Below are 14964 nucleotides of genomic sequence, written 5' to 3' on the forward strand. Positions count from 1 at the left end.
CGTAGCTATGAGTGAGGGATGGCATCTGCTGATGCTCTCCATCTGTTCTCTCACGCCTCCTCCTCCACCTCAGGGATCCCGTGTTCAGCTCACCAGAGACCCCGAGTGATGCCAGTGTGCATCCAGATAAAAACACGGCAACCGCGCGTGGGGGGGGGGGGGGGGGGGGGGGGGGGGGGGTGGGGGGGTGGGGGCCAACTACTCACACTTGTGTCCAGATCTCCTGGGGGTGGGGGGGGGGGGGGGTGTAACTTGCGCACCTGTTGATCAGGTAGGAACTGCGTGAGAGGGAGACCCCCAGAGGGCCCTACTCTGATGAATATGCAGTACGGCCAGTTAACCAGTCAATCAAGCCCCGCGCGGCTGCGGCTGCGGCTCTGGCTGTGGCCGTGCTCCAGGCTCTTTAAGGAGCCCCAGATTAATTCCCCTTGTCATGGAGCACATTAGGTTTGTTTTCTCCAAGCCCTCTTTGTTTTCTCCTCTGATTCCCTCCATTCATAACAATTACCTCGCTCCCTTCCGTCCCCTGCGCTTGTTTATGAAGGCAGGCAGCACTGGGCAGTGCCATGGATGGATGAGTTCCTGTAGCGGCAACACAGCAAAATGTTTTAAACAAAATTGAGAGAAATGTCTCCCGGTGGAAATTCACTCCACACTAGGGACAGCAACAGTAGGCAAAGCAGAGGGGGGGGGCAAAAAAAGGCAACACATTTTATGCAATGCAAAGATGGGTCTGGTTATATAACCTGTAACCAGAAAAAGGACTACAACATCGGTATTCTGTGAGAGAGAACAGAAGGAAAGAAAAAACAAGAACAAGAAGCCCAGTGACCTGAACAGCAAAGACACATAAACAAGCTGCCATCTGTGGGCTGCAGTGGCCCATTTAGTCCAGCCAGATGGGTAGAAACAGCTGGCCCTGGAGTCGCTGCCGCAGATGAGCTTCTCTGGCCATAAAGGTTTCATCTCACAATATTATACATATGAATAAGACTGCTGCCACATCGTGGTTCTACCCAGGTGGGTGGAAGGGGATCGTAGTGGGTCCAGGGCTTTTTTTTTTTTTCAGCTTCTCCCTGGCCTTACATGTTCACACTAGGCTGCCAAGGGAACCTTTTAGGTGAGGATCACATATTAATGGCCTGGAAATGTTCACAATGTGAAGGAGAAAAGTTCCAGACATCTCTTTTTTGAAAGCTTCTTCCGGGAGTAGAAATGAGCTGGCAGCTCCAGCGAGCTGAGGTGCCGACAGACTGACTGTCCTTTTACCAATTTTTTAAAAAACACATTCTGTCTCTCCGCCACTGTGCTTTTTGACAGGTGCTGAATTAAACAGGTCAAACTTCTAAGGCTGAATTGGAATGTGAGTCACAAAGTTAATCCCCATGGAAGGACATGGATGGAAAGTTCCACCGGGGAATGGCTCATTCATGTTATCTGATGTTGCTCTGTTAAGCAAGTCCAGATCGAAGTGTACAGCTGTTGTTGACCTGACAGTGATAAACAACAGCCTCAGAGCTGGGGCTCATCAGACAAATGAAACACGCATCATGTTATGTTTTACCGAGCACTGACAGGCGGCACTTTTTTCTGAGTGGAATTTTCTCTCTGAAAATCCAGATATGATGTCCTTTCTGACAGAGATATCTCTGGTGGTTCAGAACCCCACCTGGAAAGAGAGTTACAGCTCCTTTGCCACCCCCCCCCCTCCCCCCACCACCACCCCATGCTGGGCATCAGAGCTGTCAGAGTCGAGTCAAAGCTCGCGTCATTCCACATGTGCCCTCCAATCGTGTGCCAGAGGAAAAAGCCCTTCAAAGTTGAGACGAGTCAGGGGGGAAGGAAAAAAAAAAACTCCTCTTCTCTTCCCTTCGCAGACTTGGATGAAAGGCAATCCCTCTTCTTCATTAAAATGGATAGCGTACTGGTCTGGCCGCCCGCCTCGCCGCTGGAGCAGGAATGTTGGAGAGACTGGGAGAGAGAGAGCATGAAAGGGACGTGTCAACTGCACTGTGCCAGCTGTACGTAAGGCAGGGGCCTGATTGTAATGCTGTCATGGCGCTGAACAGGAGGGAGATGCCGCGGAGACAGATGCTCACACACAGGACACTCTAAATGGGGGCATCAAACACCCTGCCACCCAGTGTTTTCACATCAACTCCACATTTAACAGCCTCGGATCTATCTCACTGTTTGCACTGTGACGTTGAGTCGAGAGAAAAAAAAGAGATGAATACATATTTAGAGTTAAGCAAAGGAAGGAGGGGGGGGGGGGGGCTTCCATTTTTGCCTTCCTGTGGAAATGAGGGCTGTGAAACGTAGCCATCTGTCCCGAGCGTTAATGCGCATCTTTCTCTGTTTATAGACAGGCTGCTTCCTGACAGATACCGTTATATCTCACACTCCCATCCCTGCCACCCGCTAAGAATAAACACCCCTTTAGACGCCATTGTATGCTGAATTGTTCGCAAATGATTTACATCAAAATATGTCACTTTGCTTGACAAACAGTTGGTCTGACTGATGTTTCCAGTGAAAGCTGTCTTTGGCGATTCCTTTACATTGGACATGGTGCCATGTTGAGGCTGTACTTCATACTGCAGTCCGTCCTAACATGACAAGTGAGACTTTTTGTCTTTTGAGATGGAATAATTTATGATGGACTCTGCAGCAGTTCTCTGTAAAATAGGTAATTAAGTCTGCAGATAATTGTGATATCTGCAATTCCAAGAAATCTGTCAGGCATATCCTCAGTAGTTGTGGACTTCTGATCAGGCAATCTTTCTCTGTCGAAATTGCGAGAATTTTTTCTCCCTCTGCTTCCCTCTTGAATGACAAGCACTTATCCTCTGAGAAGTATTGACTTGAATTTCAAAGAGGTTTTTGTGAAGTTCCAGCAAAGTTATAAGCAGGAAAAGTTGGCATCTCAAAACCGTCTTAAACTAACAAGCTCACTCGTTGCCTTCCCTTCCTTAACAATGACCAGTCTGCAGGCCATCTCAGCGTGATGCTGGTCTCCATTTATCTCAACCCCTTTAAAATGAAGGACCATGATCACTCCCAGTGCAAATCACCTGAGGCAGCATCTATTATGCACAGTCCAATGGGCTGAAATGGTCTAGAGGTCTCAAACTTTTTTTGTTGGATCTTCTTTCTAAGGACTTGCAGTACACATCACAGACTAAAGTTATCAGTTAGTTCTGAATTCAATCCAGGGATGTTGAACTGCTTCTCCCTCATTCTGGGTGATGAAAGTGCTTGTCCAGGCAGTGCACAGGGCAATGTAGCGAGCTTACCAAAATGACTCACTCCATTGTTTTATATTTTCTGTAAAGTCTCCAACAGCGTTGCATCTTCTTCATTGATTTAGCTCAGAATTTTGTCTTTGTTTTGTAGCCTTTGATTCTGTTTGAATGGCCTTTTATTTCTGGCAGTCTCATGCTCCATAGCTCTCCTCCGATGTGCCTCTGCAGTGCATTAGTTCTATTACATTCCAGTACGTCATAGACTGTCATATTCCCAGCAAATGACCACACATTTCACGCAATGTAGCTAGTGCTGTTCTGTTCATTTTTCATTTAACTATCATTTTATGTACATAATTCCTTGATAGCTTCTTATTACTCCATTACAGGAACAAGAACTAATGACCAAAAAAATGGTCTATCCTGGTCAAGTTAATGTGAACTGAGCAATTGTTGGCTGAATATAGAGCCATAAACCTCACCACCATTAGGAGTGCATCCAAACATGACTAAAAATACCACTCTTAGGGGCAGAAAGAGACGATTTAGTGGAGCTCTCTGATATCCATTCTGCTCCTTGAAGCCATTCAGAGTAACTAAGGGAAAAGACCTGGGCAGGTCCTTTTTAACAGACACTCACAGGAACTCTCTGTCCATCGGTGTTTACTAATGCAGATTTAACCGTCGACACAGAGGCACTATTTTCTGCATGAGGAAATGGGAGCAGGCGGTAACAAGCTGAATAAATTAGTGTTTTGAATTGGGGGAAGCTGGGCACGAGGCATGAAGCGAGTTGTTAAGGAGGTGAGATCGGACTCATTTGAACAGCAGTGTCTGTCCTTGGGGCTCCATCAGCATGGCAGGAGGCATCATAAGCCCTGTTAATTTAACACGTGCTAATCTGCCTCTGAAGTCGAGTTAAAGAGGGAGAAAAAAAAACAGAGAAGAGCCTCGCTGCGTAGATGAAAGTTTCTCCGGGCCCCACGTGTGCAGAGCCCCTGATCTGTGTCAATAAAGTGAAGCATTTAAAGATATCACTGGAGAGGTGTATCAGCTTGATAACTGGAGCATTCATTAATTCCTTGGCATGCACAGGCGAAGCAAAGCAGTGCTATTAGAGAAGAGCTGTCCTTCCCTCCCTCCTCTCTCTCCCTCCCTCTTCCCCCCTCTCCCCTCTCTTTCATGAGTGCATTTCTTGTTTAAATTGCTGTAATTGCACTGTGAGGTAGGTCAGAGACAAAGACCTGGGGGTCATGTTTGGCAATATTGCTCTCATCACAGCTATTATGGTGCGAGTGTGGGGTGCTGGGAGGGCAGCGAGCGCGGGGGCATCACCAACTAATGGTGCTCTCTTTCGGCAAAGTGAGGGGTGATTCTTGTCGGAAGCGCGGCGCCGCACAGCACAGCACAGCACAGAAGTTTCCGGGCAGAGTGTGGCTGCTAATAAAGGGGTGGTTTACTGCTGCTCTCAAAGGATTAGTTAGTTTTTCTCTCTCTGCGCTGCTCTCTCTGACACAATCCCCAAAGGATCTTGATCTTCTGAAGGTCACTCGGAAGGATGGGATGAACCGATTCTTTCATATCTCCCTCTCTTCAGTCAAGGGAGGGGGGGGGGAGTAATGGCTAATACCCTTGGTGGATGCAGACACTTAGAAATTTCTGAACAAGCCCTGATTTTTTCAGTGGCAATTTGAGCCATTTATTGTGTATTTCTGTATTTTTCAATGGATGTTTTTTCTCAGTAAACACACTTGCTTTGGGGGGAATATAATGCACATTTGTTTTCATGATGGGCCCCCGGTCTAATATTAAATGCTTCTCTGTTGATAAATGCACAACAGGAAGCAGTCATAAACAGACCTCTGATGGTAATGTGTAATGTCACTGTAATAAGGAGAGGTTGCTCCTCTCTTATGAAGGGAGAGAACAATCCAGCGAGCAGCGGGCTATAAGCAATGAGCCTGGCTGATGTAGTGATTGGAGTGAAGAGGTGAGAGGATAAAATACTTTTTGCTCCGTAATTGGGCTAAAAGATTAAAGTGTAGGGAATTGAGCCCTTATCGCCAACAATCTGTCTACTCCATCCTCTGCTCTGTCTATGCATATTATATGTGTGTGGATAAATATATTGTTCTATTTGTTTGCGTTTGTGTGTGTGTGTTTTTTCTGTGAGCGTATTTGTGTGTGTGTACATGTTTTGTTGTGCACTTGGCTTTTGGTGTGTCCACCTTTGCCTGTGTGTGCCTGGCTGAGCAGCCTTTTCAGGTCTGTTGTGATGTGTGCTGGTGAGCTGCCGCTGGTGTCAGTGTAAGCCTGTGCCTGGAGCAGCCTGTCATTAAAATGGAGCTATTGTGCTTGGGGAGGGCATCAGTGTTGGTGGTGGCAGCTGCACCAGCGGTGGCAGCACGGCTCGGCGCGTCTCGGTGTGGCTCGGTACAGCACAGCGCCGAACACAAACACTCCTCACTCCACATCTGGGGGCAGGACCTGCATACTAATGCCCCTGATTTCAAACACTGTTCTGCCTAGATCAATGATGAACAGGATCAGACGCTTGCACCTCATTTCACTCAGTGAGTGAGGGAAAACTGGATGGAGGGAGGGAAAGAGAGAGAGCAGGAGGGAGAGAGAGAGAGACCCCCAATATCTTTTGGAGTGGGTGTGCTGATGGCGGTGATGAGGTGCTGGTATGGGGCCAGAAGACTTGCTGAGACTTGATTCCTCAGCATCCTCAAACACACAAGAAAAAGCTCCAGCTCCCTGTCTCGGTCTTGCTCTCGTTAACCCTGTAGATACACGCAGGTTGTATAACTGACGAATGCTTGCTGTCAGCCAACCTGAGCACAATTCCAAAGGATCCTTCTTTCTGCTTATTCCGCAGGTTTATCAGGACCAACCACTTGGATGGGGGAGGGAGATAGACACTGTGGGTGGCTGGCTGCTTACCGCCCATAAAAAGAAGACTGCTTTTATGGACCTGCTGTGTGATAGGAGATAGATGTTAATGCAATGGTGGAAAATATAACTAACTCTTGCAAGATGGCCTTTTTATTTCAATCCATCTCTCTCTTTCATCTGTTCATCCTCTTCTCTCTCTTTACCCCTTTGCCCCCACCCTTGAAGTATTTGTGGCATATCTATCATTAGGACGAGTGCTGCATGCATCTACACTACTCAAGGACACCCAAAGTGTCTTGTTGTGTGTCTATGTTCCTATCTCAATGTCTTTTACACCCCAGTGACTTCATTACAGCATGCTAAGTGCCCCACAGTGTTGCAATTATTTATATATTTTCTCCAGCAGTGTCCAGCCACCTGCATTCTTCAGGTCCTTTCTTTTTCTGTTGCTCCATCTTCTCCAGTCTCACCCCCTCCGTCCTGCTGTGTGCGCTGTTTGTATGATGGGCACGGTGCTCTCAATCAAATCAGACCATCGGCGTCCCTCGACAGAGGTTTCCACCATAGCTTTTAACCCCCTGCCTCTTCCACTCTGTGGCACTGGCAAATTAAATCAGTTGTATATCATGGGCGAGTGTGTCTGTGTGTTTCTGTGTTTCTGTGTGTGTGTGTATGTATGTGTGTGTGTGTGTGTGTGTGTGTGTTTGTGATTGCAGGAGACCTGGAGGACACACTGCGCTTTACCTTCTGAAACCTTCCGGCAACCCCTCTCTCTTTCTTTGCCTCTCTCCCTAGCCCCCTTTATGTCCCCCCTTTCTCTTTCTCTGCAACAGGCGCCCATGCCCCCCAGCTGAGACACAGGGCTTTCAGGATAGCTGCTCAAGGAGTTCAACCTCTGCCAGTAGCACAAACAGTGGACTGAATACCACAATGTGCTCTATTATGCTGTCCACATCCTCTCTCTCTCTCTCTCTTTCTCTCTCTCTCTCTCTCTCTCTCGCTATCGCTCTCTAGGACACAGAAAAATACACACACTGCAGCATACAACATGTTTACCAATGACCTCTTTTTTTGTCACTGCTTACTGGAGAGCTTGTGCCGTGTGCCTGCTTCAGCTATGTCTCTCTATACGTTTCTCAGTCAGACTCCATCTTCCCCTCTCTCTCTCTGTCTTTGTCATGCAGATACCATTACCAGCCCCCCGGATTGTGTCCTTTCCTCTCGGCTGTATGCTTCCTTCAGTCAGTCTGTCTGTCTGGCATGCTGTATGGGTCCTCGGGGTGCTTCTTTCTGTTAAGGGGACATGTTTTGCTGCGGTAGAGAAGGCTGGGAGGAAGAGGAGGATGCTCCAGCTCCAGCCTCAGACCTCATGCCTTATTCATGAGCGCAGCGCTCTGGGTTTTTTGGTTGCAGAGTTCAGAGACGCGCGCTCCAAAACAATGGCAGACTTATTCCCATGTTTATTTATCAGCGCTGCTGTGCGGCGCCATGGGTGTCACATCATTTATCTCTGGGATCGGCGTGAGGCCTGTCAGCTCTAATAGGCCTCACCAGGCCCCTCGTCGGGTAGACGGCGACGCATCGGGGCCCTTCAAAGGCACCTTGGGCCGCTTAACGAGCATTAACTCCCTCTGTCGGCGACTTTTAATTGCTCTCCCGTAACTGGCCACTGGCTCGGACAGAGTCGCTGCATCCACAGGTGCAGATGCTATCTTCAACGTGTGATGCCTCTATGCCTGGAGCCTGCCTCCTCCACTCTTCAGTGTTATTAAAGAAGGGGGCAGACTTGGTGGCCAACCAGGAGGCTCTAATGCTGAACATCTTCCACCCTCCCCCAGAGCCTGTATCACTCCTGCTTGTTTTCCTCCAGACTGTTGATGCCATTCATGCATTATGCATCTCTACTGTGGGGGGGTCTTCTTTGAGATGTCATGTTGGAACAGTATGGACAGAATTTAGAGGACAGGGGGGGGTGTGTGTGTGTGGGGGTTGTAGGATAAAAGCTGCTCTAAACTGTCCCTAAAGAGGAACCGGGGTGCTTGGCTCACGGGGGGGGGGGGGGGGGGGTGGGGGCTGGGAGCAGATCTCACTGGAACATTGTCACTTACTTCACCCAGCGGAGACGAGATCCCAGCGCCCGAACGCAAACAGACATGAGCGAGCACCCGTGAGCCAGTGCTGCTCAGCTCCGCTCCGTGCAGCGCCTCCTCGACACACCCCGAGCGCCAGCGCCTCCTCGACACACCCCGAGCGAGCGGCGCTGCCAGCCCATCTGTCAGTGTATTATTTGAAAGTATGTAAATACTGCAGATACATAATCAGCAGCTCAGTGAGCCAGGCTACAGTGACTGATGACATCCGTCAGAATGCTGCAGCAATGGCTGCCATGGCAAACTTTCTCTGGCACAAGAAGAAGACAAAATTAAGTGAATGCGTGTATCCCCCACATACCCTTCTTCTTCTCTCTTCTCCTCTTCCTCCCTCTCTCTTTCTCTCTCTCTCTCTCTCTGTATCTGAACATCGTTCTTAGTGTTTCGGGTCCATTAGGTAAGGTGCTTCATTCACTTCCCATTGGCGAAGCTCTCTGCCTTGGTTGCTCATCATTACTGAGATAAATTGAGACGTGCGGCTGGGAGCAGCCGGAGCAGGTGACGCTCGCGTGGCCCGCCGCTTCCTGTTTGCTCTGGCCCGGCAGCCGGTGTGGGCTCGGAGGGAATGAGCCATGGCTCCTGTTCAATGCGCCGCAGCCTCCTGGTCTCCCTCAGATACAAAATTAAGCCTCTCTGACCTGATAAAGCTGTGGACCCCACACCCACACCCACACCCACACCCCCCTCTCCTCTCTCTTTCTCTGTCCCATATCTCTGCCTGTGTGTGTGTGAGAGAAGATGATAACCCTGCTCACAGGGCCATGGCTAAATCTGCCCTGCATCGCTGGCCATGGTGCTTTGAAAGCTATATCAGTTCTCCGAGCAGCCCACCTCAACATTTGGAACTGACTTCTCTTTTCTCTCTCTCTCTCTCTCTCTTTCTCTCTCTCTCTCTCTCTCTACCCCCTCTCTCTCTCTCTCTTGCTGTGCAATCCTTGGGAAAGCTTGGTCAATTTTGTGATATTGTGCCCCAGACATGCTTGCTTCTCCTCTCCAATATGGCTAAATGCTCCAAAGGAGATTGTATTTGTGTTCCTGAAGAGTAATTTAAAGTCGGTGACACAGGGCTTACCATGGCCTGCTGCAGCGCAGTGAGCCAGTCATATTACACACTCTATTACTTAATAACGTAAGGCTGGGCGCCGCTTGGCTCTATTCCGCTCCTCTCCTCTCCCGTCCTCTCCCCTCCCTTCTCTCCCCCCTATCTCCTCAACCCCTCATCCCCTCTCTCTGCTTCTCAGCATGAGGCCGGTGGAGGGGGATAATCCGAGCTGAAGTCTGTATTAAACTTGTGGATCTGTGATGTAATATGCCCTTTAATCATTGGCTTTGTTTACATCCATGCTGTGATGTATGGCAGCGATGTCTGGTTGCTGCAGCCCACTCACGCCTACTCCTTCCTGGCCTCCTCCTCCTCATCATTACCATAACCTCTGGCTAGCTCGACATAATCACTGGTTTGATGAAACCAACAAGTCATCTGTTTTGCCTCTTACTTTACCGTTGAAGAAACAGCAGGATGATCATCACACTAAAGTACTGCTGAATATAAAACCTCTGCTGTGCTTTAGGGAGATTTTTTTGGGGAGATGTTCAGGCAGATGGTCAATTTAACCACTAGGAGGCAATGTTGTAATTGGAAATGCTCATGCATAACTTTGTTTTTATGCCAGGACAACAGTAGAAACAAAACATCCTAAGCAGTGTGTGTGTGTGTGTGTGCGTGTTGTTTGTGTGTGTCCCATATGTGCAAATACATGAGTGTGCGTTTGAGAGTTTTATCCCCCTAGGTTGTTAGTCTCTCAGACGAGAGTGCTCTGCTTGATTGAAATGTGCTGCTACATGCAATACAAGCAGAGCGTCCAGCCTCTTAGTATTCCAAAATGGAGCTTTGAGCCACTGTCTGAAATAGATCAAATAATGAAAATTGAGACTGGAGGGAAACATGTTGCATGCTTAGCAGAGCCGCAGCAGTCTGCTGTGACGGATATGTAGTGACACCTGTGACTGGCCTCAAGTAACTCATTAGCCGAGTGACTTATGCTAGCCACATACACAGCACCTCTTTAAAAAGATTCACAAGGTCAGTATAATCAGGTCAGTGCTGACCAGCGACTCATTAGCTCAGAGTTAGAACCTTGCGGTGACACGGCAACCAGTGCTGGGTCACGGTGGAGTAGTGCAGCTGATTGACAGCCCTTGAGGCGATGGAGTGGGCTTTAAGCATGTGAGTAAATTTACATTGATTAGCTTATTCTCAGGAAGGGTTGAAGTTGCTGAGTGATTCTGGCTGGCAGTCTTGTGAATGTGATGTGTTGTCCACCACATGGAATGCATTTGGCAGTAATTTGTCATCACTTATCTCAGATTTAACTCAGATTCAACTGCACACAGCCACCAGGGCCTGTTTCGCTTTAAAAAAGGCAAACACCGGTGGCCTGAAAGCCCAGTTGTCAACAGGATGGTGGGGGGAGGAGCAGCAGCAGCATTCGGCTACACTTTTTTTTTCTCTCACTATCTGTAATGGCTTTTCAAAACTACTCCCTTCATCACACTGTCAGCAGCAGTCAAGGCCTTGACTGGTGTTCCAGCTCAGCGGTGAACAGCCCCCTGTTAACGTTAGCTCCCTCTCTCTTCCTCTTCCTCCCCCTCCTGCTCTTCCTGTTCCTCATCATTCATTGTGCTTTCATAGCATGACATGATATGTGGGATATGGAAGGTTTAATGGCATGTGTTGTGGAGTCAGTTCGTCCATGCTCTGGTAGCCTTAGGTGTAATGATCTAGCACTGGCCTTATGGCTGAGGTTAAAGACAGAAGCAAATAGACTGTGAGGCCTCTCTTTTGCATTAGAATTCACCTACCACATCCTCATCTTCGTACTCATCTTCTACCCCATCTCTCTCTCTCTCTCTCTCTCTCTCTCTCTCTCTCTCTCTCTCTCTGTCTTCTTTCACACACGATCTCTCTCTTTTTCCTCTGCCTCTGTGAGTGCATCAGGCGGGGAGGTGCTGAGATCTTGCACCTGTTATAACTCCGAACAGAAGCCATGGCCGACCGCTGCTTTCTGTGACTTTTAACACCTCGCGCTGTGGCGGGAGCACTGTCCAGTTGTCAGCAGCTCTTGGCGTCTGCCTAGACACGGCCCGCGGGGGCTTCGATCAGAGAGACATGACAAGTGTCATTGGTGGTTGTTGCAGAGACAGCCCTTGCTCTTCCTGCGTGCTTACTGGCTCGTCATGCGTCACCTTCACACCCGCTCTTCACCTCTCCTGCCGCTGCTTGTGTTGGTGCATTAACATCCGATGCCAGATGGGGAATCACACACAGCACATGCATGACATGCTACATGTCTCGTCGCGTTGCCACTTGTAACAGCATGGCAGAGATGCCGGACACATAGTATGTCACAATACTGAGTGACCAAGGATTTGTTCTCCTAGAATGGGTCAAGTGTAACTCTTGGTGTTGGACTGAAAGGTATCGTCCAGAATCAGAAGACTTTTACACAGAGACTACAACAGACTGTGTACATAGATGAAACCTGAGTGAATTTGTTTTTTGTCTAATTATGAAAATGTAAATTTGACACCTGACAGGTTTTAATTGTATGCCTCTTCAATTTACCAGACAGTGACATTGGGCTATGTTTGCTTTGCCTGCAAATGAAGCTGTCATTACTACAATCTGGCCAACCTTCTGTACAACACGCAGTCAAATCTCAATCTGAGGTTCATCAAAGCTGATGTGACAGTATACACTGATGCCCACTGCTCAATGCCAATACAGATGACAGCTAAAATCATGGCTTTGAGCCGAGGCCCCGGAATCAGATGAGACGTGCATACACACAAACACAAGCACACACACTCGCTCACACGTATGCCTGGACTGATCCTTGCTTTACACGATTCAAATATTCCAATGACTCCACTTTTAGACCAAAACCACGTGAACACTTGGACTCTGTTCCCTTCCCCATGGTGTGTGTAAGGCCTCTGGTCGCAGGTTGAAAGACTTGCTAATTGTTATTTCCTTTGTTGCTAATGCCAAATCTAGTTTGCCAATGGCAGTGCTAGTTCATGAAGAAGGCTGTGAAGAGAGAGAGTTATATTCCCTGAGAGTGGGGGAACGTGTGAAGAACACAGTTCCCTGCACGCTCAACTTGAAGACACTCCGCTGCTCTGCCAGAATGAGAGGAGGCATTCATAAATCCAAAGGGGATCACACAGCCTGTCCGCAAGAGGCCACTGGAGGTTTACTACATGACGAGAGGTCAGGGTGGTTGCTAGTGTGTGTGTAATGTGTGTGTGTGTGCTTATGCTTTTGTACATGTGTGAGGAAAATGAGTGTGTGTGTATGCGTTCTTCCATGCTCACGTTCAGGTGTATTGGTGCTCATTTCCAAAGACAAATCAATGTAGGAGTCATGCCCTAGCTGACCTCTGGACGTGATGCGCCTCTGCACCTCCACTTAATAAATCAGCTTGACGGACAGGCCTGGTGCAGCCGGCCGAGAGCTGCAGCCAGGGCCCATCGTCACGTTTCCGTGTTCTTCCTCGCTGCCGCCAATGAATCATATTAGGAGGATAATGAACCATTTAATGACCTGTGTGTTGATTTATCAGACGCACTGGAGAGGCCAATTTAAAAATATAACGCCATAAGTCACCGAGTCGCTGTGCGGCATGTCTTGCCATGGCTCACACGGCCTCCCTGGCCTGGCCGCTGCCCCACCACCCACGCATTAATCAGCCCGTCGTTAGGGAACGTCAGCCACGGTGAGTGGGTGTGTGTGTGTGTGTGTGTGTGTGTGTATGAGCTGGTGCATGTGTGTGTGAGTGTGTGTGTGTGAGTGTGTGTGTGTGTGATATGGGGTAGCGGCTGCTGCAAGGCCCACTCTTCATCTGCGCTGGTCTTAGCACCCCACTTGCGGCCCCCAGTGTCTGACATATGGGCTCTCTAAGTGTGAGGCAGGGATATTTCTGGCTGGCGCTCAGAGCACACTTAAATTGACTGCAGATCATTAGACTGCTGTGGCTCAGCATGCAGCGCTGGCAAACTGGTATATTTCATATGATCTTTTTTTTTGGGGGGGGGTGCGTTGTGTTGCTATTGTTTCCCCATTAAATAAAACAGAGCACACCCTGTACGCTCATGTCACTAATGATGCACCCAGCCATCTGACCTTTACTGCTGACGCACATATGAGTCATAATGCTTTGCAATTGATTTCACAAATAATTCTCTGAGGCACTGAAAGGTCATATATGTATGATTTGTAAAGATGGGAATTGTATTTTATTATTTATTTCACAATGAACTCACTCATATACCATTCATTGAATCTAGAAGTTTCCTGAGGCTGAAAATGGTTTTATGTACATGTCTCCTATTTTTTTTTCATCTTTTTCTCTGCTCAGCTGAATAGCCATATGAACTGTGGTAAACCTCTGTCATTGTCTTTGAAAAGCCTAATCAGTGAGCTCAGTGTCATTATAGTGTCAAATAGTCTTTCAGAATATTTCATTTTCAGGTTCACGTCCTGGTCACTGGAGCCCATCAAAATGAACTGGCACGAGCAGCTTTGCTTTTAATCCTGCAGGGTCTTGCCTTTAGCATGTGGCCACTTCATTTTCCTTGGACGAGGAAATAGATGTGTCTCTTCCAGCCTACCCAGACAGAGTGGACATGGGGCTGCCTTGGCACTGCCAATTTGCCCAGCAGTGTTGGCCACACCCGCGGTGCCATGATTACCCTGTCTTAATGTCTTAATGGCATTTGGAAATCCAGAGCAGAGAATTTGCATCAGAGTTCAGCTGGGGTGGCATCCATTTAAAAAAAATATTATTTCTCATCCCTGTGTGAAAAAAAAAAGTAATCAGCATCTTCGCTGATGTAATCTGTAATAACGTAATCTGTTTATTTGCTCTTTGGACCAATTTCACAATCTATGTTTTCGTCATTGTTTGGAAAATGAATCAATTTGTTGCTTTCCCCTCCAGGGAGTACTATGTAAAGCTGCATAAATAGGCTGCTTTTCCTAAAATTCTACCGGTTCAGTTGAGAAAACTAAATGTTATACCCAGCAATAAGAACGTCATCTGAAAAAACTCAAGCCTGTGTCCCAATACCACAGAGCATGTGGTAGCTCAGTAGGTTGGAGCAAGTAGTGAAAAGTGTGCTAGATATGGAAGGCTTTAACTGACTTATCTTAACGTAATGATGATGTCTTTTGTTTTACCCATGTGTGTTATTTCACAGCTTCCTTTTGGGTCACCTACCCCTAGCCAAATGTAGAGACCCACTCTCTGCTGCTGTTTAAAGTGAGGCTGTGTTGTTATTGCCAACTTCAGGTCTACCTATGGCATTGAGGACGGTGTGGAGACAACCAGCCTCTTTGTCCTCTGAGTGACCTACTCTGAAGCACCCTCTCCCCTCTCTGCCCGGATCAATGTCCTGAAATATCACCTGAAGATCGATGCGCTTTCGCTGAATGTCCCTGTCTCTGCAAAGTGGCCCGGGTCACTGGCCCTCGGAGGTGACAGTGACAGCATATCACTGTGAACGTCTGCGTCACCTCCAGTGGAAAAATCCAACACAGACATCTCTCTGCGGCATCCTCAGTGAATGTCGGTCCAAACATCACCTCTGCCACTATGTGTAAGTATGAA

This window comes from Sprattus sprattus (assembly GCF_963457725.1).
Source record: "Sprattus sprattus genome assembly, chromosome: 8".
NCBI lineage: Eukaryota > Metazoa > Chordata > Actinopteri > Clupeiformes > Clupeidae > Sprattus > Sprattus sprattus.